The sequence below is a fragment of the Aotus nancymaae genome, unplaced genomic scaffold (assembly GCF_030222135.1).
Source record: "Aotus nancymaae isolate 86718 unplaced genomic scaffold, 86718_ANA_hifiasm-v0.15.2.pri h1tg000062l, whole genome shotgun sequence".
In the NCBI taxonomy this organism is placed as follows: Eukaryota; Metazoa; Chordata; class Mammalia; order Primates; family Aotidae; genus Aotus; species Aotus nancymaae.
The window spans coordinates 19684514-19694614 of NW_026988476.1; the positions used below are offsets into that span (position 1 = coordinate 19684514).

General features: G+C 40.9%; 1 pseudogene; it reads right to left on the minus strand.

Moving 5' to 3' along the window:
* Positions 1 to 2076: 2076 nt before the first annotated feature.
* On the minus strand, positions 2077 to 9657 carry LOC105719949 (keratin, type I cytoskeletal 18-like; annotated as a pseudogene).
* Between the last annotated feature and the right edge of the window lie 444 nt (positions 9658 to 10101).

Sequence of the window (10101 nt, forward strand, 5' to 3'; positions counted from 1 at the left end):
AAGGGGTCACATGTAGGCTCAGGGATCCCTTTGATCTCCCAGTTTCCTAATTAAACCAGCTTGGCTGAATCGTGGCTTTTCCCAAAAGAGTCAGGAACTTCAGATATCACACTATAGACAACGTGCTAAGCACAATGATTACTTCCCTTTACCGTAAATAAGAATATTCCAAAAGCATACTCCTTATTTAACAAATGACCATGACCATTCATACAACAATACAGTAACCAGAGTTTCTCAATAACTAAGACAAAATTGAGAAAAAAAGTACTCAATTTATACAACATCCCTTTGTGCTTTGTTCCATTGTAATTAAGACCTTGAACTTTGAAGTCAGACAGCCTGAACTCAAATCCCAATTCCACCTTTCTCTGTAGCATCGTAGAAGTAATTGACCTAACTTCTCTGGATCCCAAATTTCCTTCTGTGTAAAATGAAACTAATAATAATTCCCTCGCAGAGCTTTTGTGAAAATTTTAAAGTATTTGGCAGGAACAGATGCATAGTAAACCCTCAACAAATGGTAGTTATTATTGTTATTATATTCTACACTTCTTTTATATAAAACATATAACTATACTGCCTTACAATAGGATAGGAATTGAGGCTGAAGGCTTTGTCATCAGAGACCTTTAATTACATTTTGAGGCCCACCCCTCCCCTGCCCCATTTAAGGTCTAGCCTCTAGAGCCACTTTTATAAGGGCACTGCAACAATTTGAATATATTCCCTAAGTTTAAGAGTTGGAAAGTTAATCCCCAATGTAACAAGTATTGGGAGGTGGGGCCCAATAAGAGGTGGTTACGTCATGAGGGCTCTGCACTCAGGAATGGATTAATGTCATTATCAAGGGAGTGGGTGTGTTACAAAAGCAAGTTTAGCTCTCACTTGCATCCTTGCTCACATCCTCTCTTGTCCTTCCTCCATGGGTGATGCAGTACAAAGGCCCATGATATATACTGGTGCCATGGTCTTAGACTTCCCAGCCTCGAGGACTGTGAACCAAATAAACTTGTATTTATCATAAATTACCCAGTCTGTGGCATTCTGTTATAGCAACACAAAACAGACTACCATAGGCATTAATCCTGTGGCCTCATCACCTCTCAAATGCCCCACATCTTAATACTGTATCACAGTATGTCACACTGTCTCACACTGGGGATTAGGTTTCAACACCTGAAAGGGGGAGGGAGGGGCCGAGAACAAACATTCAGACCATAGCAACAATAAAACTTCCAGAAGATAACACAGAAAAACATTATTCTCATGATCTTCAATTAGGGAAATATTTTTGAAATAAGTTTTTATTAAAAAAACCATAAATATTGATAAATCATACTACATTAAAATAAGCAATAACAGGAGGGTTTAGCAGGTGATTACATATAAGTTTATGATGCAAAAATTTTATTTCTTTTCTATATCCAGCAACAAACAACTGGGAAATGTAATTTGAAGAAATACACGATTTAAAATAGAATTAGAAAAAAATCAAGTACTTAAGATTCATTCTAATGAAAGATGTACAAGAACACTACAGGGAAAAATTAAAACTTACTAAGAAACATGAAAAAAGATCCAAATTAGATGTATACTATATTTGCTGATAGGAAGACTATCATAAAAATATTAATTTTCCCAAAACTAATCCACAGATTCAATGAAATTCTGAACAAAATCTCAATAGGATTTTTTGTTGAACTTAACTAGTTGATTTTTAAACGTATATGGAAAAGTACAGATTTTAGAATAGCCAGAATATTTCTGAATAAGAAAAGGCAAGGGGAGACTTGCCCTACCAAATGTGAGGACTTATTACGAAGCTATAGCAATTATAACAGTATGATCAAAAATAGGCCAATTGACTGCTGAAATAGAAAACAGCTCAGAAACAGACCCAAGCATGTTTGAAACTTTGGTATACGAGGAGAGAGATTTGTTAAATCTGATTTAACAAATCAGATTTGTTAAAGTATAATTTTCTAAAGGATTAAAAGCATTTCTTTTTTTCTTTTCTTTTTTTTTGACATCCAATGACCTCTGAACTTTTTATTGGCCTCCTGCCCCCCAAAGAGTCCCCTGCTTCTGCTGGCTTAACATCTCAGAACTTTAGTGTCATTGGTCTCAGACACCACTTTGCCATCCCCTGTCTGGCGGGTGGTGGTCTTTTGGATGGTTTGCATGGAGTTGCTGCTGTCCAGGACATCACCAAGATTGAAGTCCTCGCCATCTTCCAGCAGGCGACGATAGGTGGCCATCTCAGCCTCCAGTTTCACCTTGATGTTCAGCAGGGCCTGGTACTCCTGGGCCTGGCGCTGTCCCTCTGCCCGGGTCTGTGCCAGCTCTGATTCCAGGTGTAGCAGGATCCCATTGAGCTGCTCCATCTGCAGGGCATAGCGGGCCTCCACCTCCCTCAGCCTGTTCCCCAAGCTGGTCTTCAGATTTCTCATCGAGTCCAGGTCAATCTCCCAGGACTGGACTCTACGTCTCAGCTCTGTGAGTGTCATCTCAGAAACTCCAACCTCAGCGGACTGCGAGGTGACCACTGTGGTGCGCTCCTCAATCTGCTGAGAGTAGTACTTGCCCAGTTCCTCTCGGTTCTTCCGAGCCAGCTCGTCATACTGGGGCCGGATGTCTGCCATGATCTTGGCAAGGTCCTGAGATTTGGGGGCATCTATCTCCACGGTCAACCCAGAGCTGGCAATCTGGGCTTGTAGGCCTTTTAATTCCTCTTCATGGTTCTTCTTCATGAAGAGCAGCTCTTCCTTGAGAACCTCGATCTCTGTCTCCAGCTGCAGCCAAGTGACATTGGTATCATCAGTGACCTTGCAGAGCCCATGGATGTCGCTCTTCACAGACTGGAGCATGGCCAGCTCTGTCTCATAATTGACTCTAAAGTCATCAGCAGCAAGACGGGCATTGGCATTGTCGATCTGCAGAACGATGCGGGCATTGGGTCCACAGTATTTGCGAAGATCTGAGCCCTCAGATCCTCGATGGTCTTGAAGTAATGGCTCCAGTCTCTGACCTGGGGTCCCTTTTTCTCCAGGTGCTCCCGGCTTTTGCTCTCCAGCTTCCGGTTCTCGGTCTCAGGCTCCTCACTCTGTCCAGGTTAAGAGGCCAGACGGTCCTTCAGGCTTTGCACGGTCTCTTTCTCATTCTGGATGCCTCCCATTCCTGCCAGACCTCCGGCCACCCCAGCAGCCGGACCTCATGCCGCCCGGGAAGCTGTGGAGCGGGACACGGATATGCGGGAACCAGAGCCCCCGGCGCCTGCATAGACTCTGGCAGCGCTGCTTGCAGACCAGACACCGCAGCTGGGCGCCTGGAGGCAGCCCAGGAACTGGTAGTTGGTGGAGAAGGCAGAGCGAGTGTAGAAGCTCATGCTGCCCGGGGAAGAGAGTGAGGGGACAGGACTCAGGCTTTGCCGACCAAAAACATTTCTTTTATGTAAAAGATTTTACTCAAGTCAATGATTAATGAGGAAATCAATCAGATGCTAAAATTAGCCCAAAGAACATTTAATGAGTTAGATGTGTATATAGGCAATGTAAAAAAAGAAACGTTAGCTAGTTTTGGGTTTATGGAAACCTAGTTCCTATTTCTCTAAGATTATTTGTTCTATTGGATAGAAATTATTTACATGTCTAGTAGAAAAAACAATCTTTAAGTTAATCTCCGCTCCTACAGAGTTGCAAATTGCTCACCCATTACAGAGTCAAGCCCAGAACCTCACTGGAAGGATACCCAATACTCCCTTTCTGCGATTTCCACATTTCAATAATTATTTTGACACATTAATGGGAAGAAAAGAGTCTACTTAATAAAATAAAAAGAACCTGAGGCTGGGCGCGGTGGCTCACACCTGTAATCTCAGCACTTTGGGAGGCCCAGGCTGGCAGATCACGAGGTCAGGAGATCGAGACCTTCCTGGCTAACGTGGTAAACCCCATCTCTACTAAAAATACAAAAAATTAGCCAGGCGTGGTGGGACGCGGCCTGTAGTACCAGCTACTTGGGAGGCTGAGGCAGGAGAATCATTTGAAACTGGGAGGTGGAGATTGCAGTGATCATGCCACTGCTCTCCAGCCTGGCAACAGAGCGAGACTCTATCTTAAAAAAAAAATTTTGAAAAAAGTAGTTATTTATATGAAAAGAGATGAAATATCATATATGAATATATGGCATATATTACCATATACCATTCATATAGATATATATGGTAACATACATACCATATATTAATAGGTGTATATGGTAATGCATATATACCATATATGAATGGTATATGGTATTATATGCCATATATTCATATATGGTATTTCATCTCTTTGCATATGAATAACTACTTTTATATGAATAACTACATCATATATAAAAATAAACTCCAGATGAAGTAAAAATTTCAGTATCAAAAACAAACTTGAACACTAAATATTAAATATAGGTGAATGTCTTTTAGACTGTGGGAAATTGAAGAATCTCTTTTCTATTTTTTTAAACTTTTAGATTCAGAAAGTACATGTACAGGTTTGTTACCTGTGTATATTGGGTAATGCTGAGGTTTGGGTTATGAATGATCCCATCACCTGGGTACTAAGCATAGTACCCAATAGTCAGTTTTTCAACCCTTGCCCCGTTCCTTTCCTTCCCTCTCTAGTAGTTCCTAGGGTCTATTGGATTGACATCTTTTTGTCCATGAGTACCCAATGTTTAGTTCCCACTTGTAAGTGAGAACATGTAGTATTTGGCTTTCTCTTTCTTAGGATAATGGCCTCCAGCTGCAACCACGATGCTGCACAAAGGACATGATTTCATTCTTTTTCATGGCTGCATAGTATTCCATGGTATATAAGCACCACATTTTTTTTTAACCCAATCCACTGTTGATGAACACCTAGGTTGATTCCTTATCTTTGCTATTATTCTGAATAGTGCTGTGATAAACATGTGAGTACATGTGTCTTTTTAGTAGAAATATTTGTTTTCTTTTGGATACATATCCAGTAATGGAATTGCTGGGTTGAATTGTAGTTCTGTCTTAAGTTCTTTGAGAAATCTCCAAACTGCTTTCCACAGTGGCGGAACTAATTTACATTCCCATCAACAGTACATACCATTGTCTTTTCTGCAGCCTCACCAGCATCTGCTGGTTTTTGACTTTTTAAAACTATCCATTCTAACTGGTATGAGATGGTATCTCTGTGGTTTTCATTGACATTTCACTGATGGATAGTGATGTGGAGCATTTCCTTACATGTTTGTTGGCTACTTGTATGTCTTCCTTTGAGAAGTATGTGTTCGTGTCTTTGCCCACTTTTTAATGCGGTTATTTGGTTTTTCCTTATTTAATTGTTTAGGTTTCTTATAGACTCTGGATATTAGGAATTTTTTTTTTTTTTTTTTGAGATGCAGTTTCACTCTTGTTGCCAAGGCTGGAGTGCAATGGTGTGATCTCCACTCATTGCAACCTCCGCCTCCCAGGTTCAAGCGATTCTCCTGCCTCAGCCTCCCTAGTAGCTGGGATTACAGGTGCCCACCACCACACCCAGCTAATTTTTTGTATTTTTAGTAGAGACAGTGTTTCACTATGTTGGTCAAGCTGGTCTCAAACTCCTGACCTCAGGCGATCCATCTGCCTCAGCCTCCCAAAGTGCTGGGATTACAGGCTTCAGCCACCTCACCCAGCTAGATATTAGAAATTTGTCAGATGCATAGTTTGTGAATACTTTCTCCCAATCTGTATGTAGTCTGTTTACTTTCTTGATAATTTATTTTGCTGTGCAGAAACTCTTTAGTTTAATTTGGTCCCACTTGTCTATTTTTGGTTTTCTTGCAATTGCTTTTGAGAACTTAGTCATAAATTATTTCCTAAGGCTGATGTCCAGAATGCTGTTTCCAAGGTTTTCTTCTGATTCTTTTTTTTTTTTTTTTAAGTTTTGGGATACATGTTGATATGGTTTGCCTATGTCCCCACCCAAATCTCATCTTGAGTTCCCATGTGTTGTGGGAGGGACCTGGTGGGAAGTAATTGAATTATGGGGGCAGGTCTTTCCCATGCTGTTTTCATAATAATGAATAAGTTTCATAAGATATGATGGTTTTAAAAATGAGAGTCTCCCTGCATACGCTCTCTCTTTGCCTCCTGCCATCCACGTAAGATGTGACTTGCTCCTCCTTGCCTTCTGCCATGATAGTGAGGCTTCCCCAGCCACGTGAAACTGTAAGTCCATTATAAACCTGTTTTGTAAATTGCCCAGGCTCAGGTATGTTTTTATCAGCAGCATGAAAATGGACTAATACACGTGTGCAGAATGCACAGATTTCTTACATAGGTCAACATGTGCCAAGGTGGTTTGCTGTACCTATCAACCTATCACCTAGGTATTAAGCCCTGTATATAGTAACTATTTAACTTCTAGAATTTTTTTTTTTTTTTTTTTTGCAATACAGGTGGGGGCTCACAGCTACAGATAACTTCTGGAATTCTTATGGTTTGGAGTCCTACATTTACATCTTAATCCATCTTGTGTAAATTTTTGTATATGGTAATAGGTAGGGGTCCAGTCTTATTCTTCTGCATATGGCTAGCAAGCTATCCCAGCACCATTTATGAATATGAAGTGTGTGTGTGTGTGTGTGTGCGTGTGTGTGTGTGTTGAGATGGAGTTTCACTCTTATTGTCCAGGCTGGAGTAAAATGGCATGATCTCTGCTTACTGCAACCTCTACCTCCCGGGTTTAGGCAAGTCTCCTGCCTCAGCCTCCTGAGTAGCTGGGATTACCGGCATTCACCACCATGCCTGGCTAATTTTGTATTTTTAAGAGAGACAGGGTTTCTCCATGTTGGTCAGGCAGGTCTTGAACCCTCAACCTCAGGTGATTTGCCCACCTTGGCCTCCCAAAGTGCTGGGATTACAGGCATGAGCCACCACGCCCAGTTTCCTATTGCTTGTTTTGGTCTACTTTGTCAAAGATCAGATGGCTGTAGGTGTGCACCTATATTTCTGGGCTTTCTATTCTGTTCCATTTGGCTATGTGTCTGTTTTTGTACCAGTACCGTGTGGTTTGGGTTATTGTTGCCTTGTAGTATAGTTTGAACTTGGGTAATGTGATGCTTTCAGCTTTGTTCTTTTTGTTTAGGATTGCTTTGGCTATTCAGACTCTTTTTTTGTTTCACATGAGTAGTTTTTTCTAATTCTGTGAAAAATGTTATTGGTAGTTTGATAGGAATCAAATCTACAGATTGCTTTGGGCAGTATGGGCCTTTTAATGATATTGATTCTTCTAATCCATGAGCATAAAATGTTTTTTCATTTGTTTGTGTCATCTATTATTTCTTTTAGCAGTGTTTTGTAGTTCTCCTTGGAAAGATCTTTTACCTCCTTGGTTAAATGTATTTCTATTCTTGATTTGGCTCTCAGCTTAAACATTGTTGGTATATAAAACTGCTACTGATTTTTGTACATTGATTTGGTATCCTGAGACTTTACTGAAGTCAAGGATTTTTAAAGAAGACACAAAAGTACAAACTATAGAAGACTGACAAAGTTAGCATATTAAAACCATCTCTTTCATTCATTAAAATACATCTTTTAAAAAGTGTGACATTACAAACTGGAAGAATTACTTTTTTTTTTTTTTGAGACAGAGTGTCACTCTGTCGCCCAGGCTGGAGTGCAGTGGTGCTATCTTGGCTCACTACAACCTCCACCTCCCCGGTTCAAGCAATTCTCCTGCCTCGGTCTCCCTAGTAGCTGGGACTATAGGCACATGCAACCACACCAAGCTAATTTTTGTATTTTTAGTAGAGATGGGATTTTATCATATTGGTCAGGCTGGTCTCAAACTCCTGACCTCAGGCGATCCACCCACCTCCACCTCCCAAATTGCTGGGATTACAGGCATGAACTACCTCTCCTGCCCAACAATTACTTTCAATAGGCATAACTGAAAAAGGATTAGTATAAATAATATATAAAAGGCTGGATGCAGTGGCTTGTGCCTGTAACCCAGCACTTTGGATGGCCCAGTCAGGCAGGTCACATGTGATCAGGAGTTCGAGACCAGCCTGGTCAACCTGGTGAAACCCGGTCTCTACTAAAAATACAAAAATTAGCTGGGCATGGTGACACGCCTGTAATCCCAGCTACTGAGGAGGCTGAGGCAGGAGAATCGCCTGAACCCGGAAGGCAGAGGTTGCAGTAAGCCGAGATCGCACCATTGTACTCCAGCGTGGGTGCTCTGTCTCAAAAAATAATAATAATATATAAGGAACTCCTACAATTAATAAGAAAAAGACAAACAGCCCAACTGAAAACTGGGTTAACAACATGAATAGGCATTTCATAGAATAGGAAACACATATAGCCAGTAAAAATATGAAGAGATATTCAATTTTAATGGTAATCAGGAAAATAACAATCAAGACTCTAATGTCGTATCACTTTATGCCCCTTTTACTGGCAAAATTAAAACAATACACTGACAATTTCAAGTGTTGATGAAGAGGTAGATCCATGGAATATCCTTAAGCTCAACGGTGGGTATGTAAATTAATACAACCACTTTGGAAAACCATTTGACAATATCTACTTAAGCTAAATATATACCCTAAAGTACATTTCATCCACTATTAGGAATAGACCCAAAAGAATGTACACCAAAAAAAAACCCCACATATAATAATATACATAGCAGTACTGTCCACAATGGCAAAAACATGCTAAGGAAGCAAATGCCTTTCAAGAAATACTAGATGGGCTGGCACGGTGGCTCATGCTTGTAATCCCAGCACTTTGGGAGACCAAAATGGTGGATCACTTGAGGTTAGGAATGCAAGACCAGCCTGGCCAAAATGGTGAAACCTCAAAACCTCGTAACCTCGTCTCTACTAAAAATACAAAAATTAGCCGGGCATGGTGGCACGCGCCTGTAATCCCAGCTACTCAGGAGGCCGAGGCAAAGAATTGCCTAAACCCAGGAGGCAGAGGTTGCAGTGAGCCAAGATTACGCCACTGCACTCCAGCCTGGGTGACAGAAGGAGACTCTGTCCCTTTTTTTTTATTTATTTAAATTTGGTATCAGCTGGGCCTTGAGAGACTCCATCTCAAAAAAAAAAAATAATAATAATAATAATAATAATGACATATAGCAAAACCCAACAATATGAATAAATCATAGCAATATAAAAAAATAAAATAGTTGTCAAAATTGTTTAAGATAAAGACACATCACATGTTTCTAATTCCAAATGTCTTAAATTGCAATATAAGCAAAACTGGCCATTTAAGCTAAGATGTAGCTGAAGAGTTGTTATGCCAGGTCACAACCTTTAGATACACAAAATCACCTATTGTTTGAAGTACAGGAGTAGGTGGGGTACAGTGACTCACACCTGTAATCCCAGCATTTTGGGAGGCCAAGGTGGGAGGATCATTTAAGGCCAGGAGTTCAAGACCAGTCTGGCCAACAAAGTGAGACACTGTCTCTACTTAAAATAAAAATAAAAATAATTAGCCAGATGTGGTGGCACATACCTGTAGTCTCAGCTACTTGAGGGACTGAGACGGGAGGATTGCTTGAGCTCATGAGTTTGAGGCTGCAGTGAGCCATCCTGAGTGCAGAACACCACTACACTCCAGCCTGGGCAACAGAGCAAGACCCCACCTCTGGAAAAAAAAAAGTTAAATGTATATTAATTATATGATCCAGTGATTCTACTCCTGGAAATTTATCCAAGATAAATAAAGACATATGTCCACAAAAAGACTTGGAAAAAAATCATGCTAACATCCTACCTCAGCCTCCCAAGTAGCTGTGACTATAGGCATACAGCACCATGCTGAGCTAATTTTTGTATTTTCACCGTGTTGCTTAGGCTGGTCTCGAACTTCTGAGATCAAGCGATCAGCCTGCTTTGGCCTGACTCGAATGTTTATCCGTAGAAGGCCCCGCATGGTGGCTCATGCCTGTAATCCCAACAATTTGGGAGGCCAAGGCAGGTGGATCACCGGAGGTCAGGAGTTCTAGACCAGCCTGACCAATATGGTGAAACCCCATATCTACTAAAAATACTAAAAGAGCTGGGCGTCGTGGC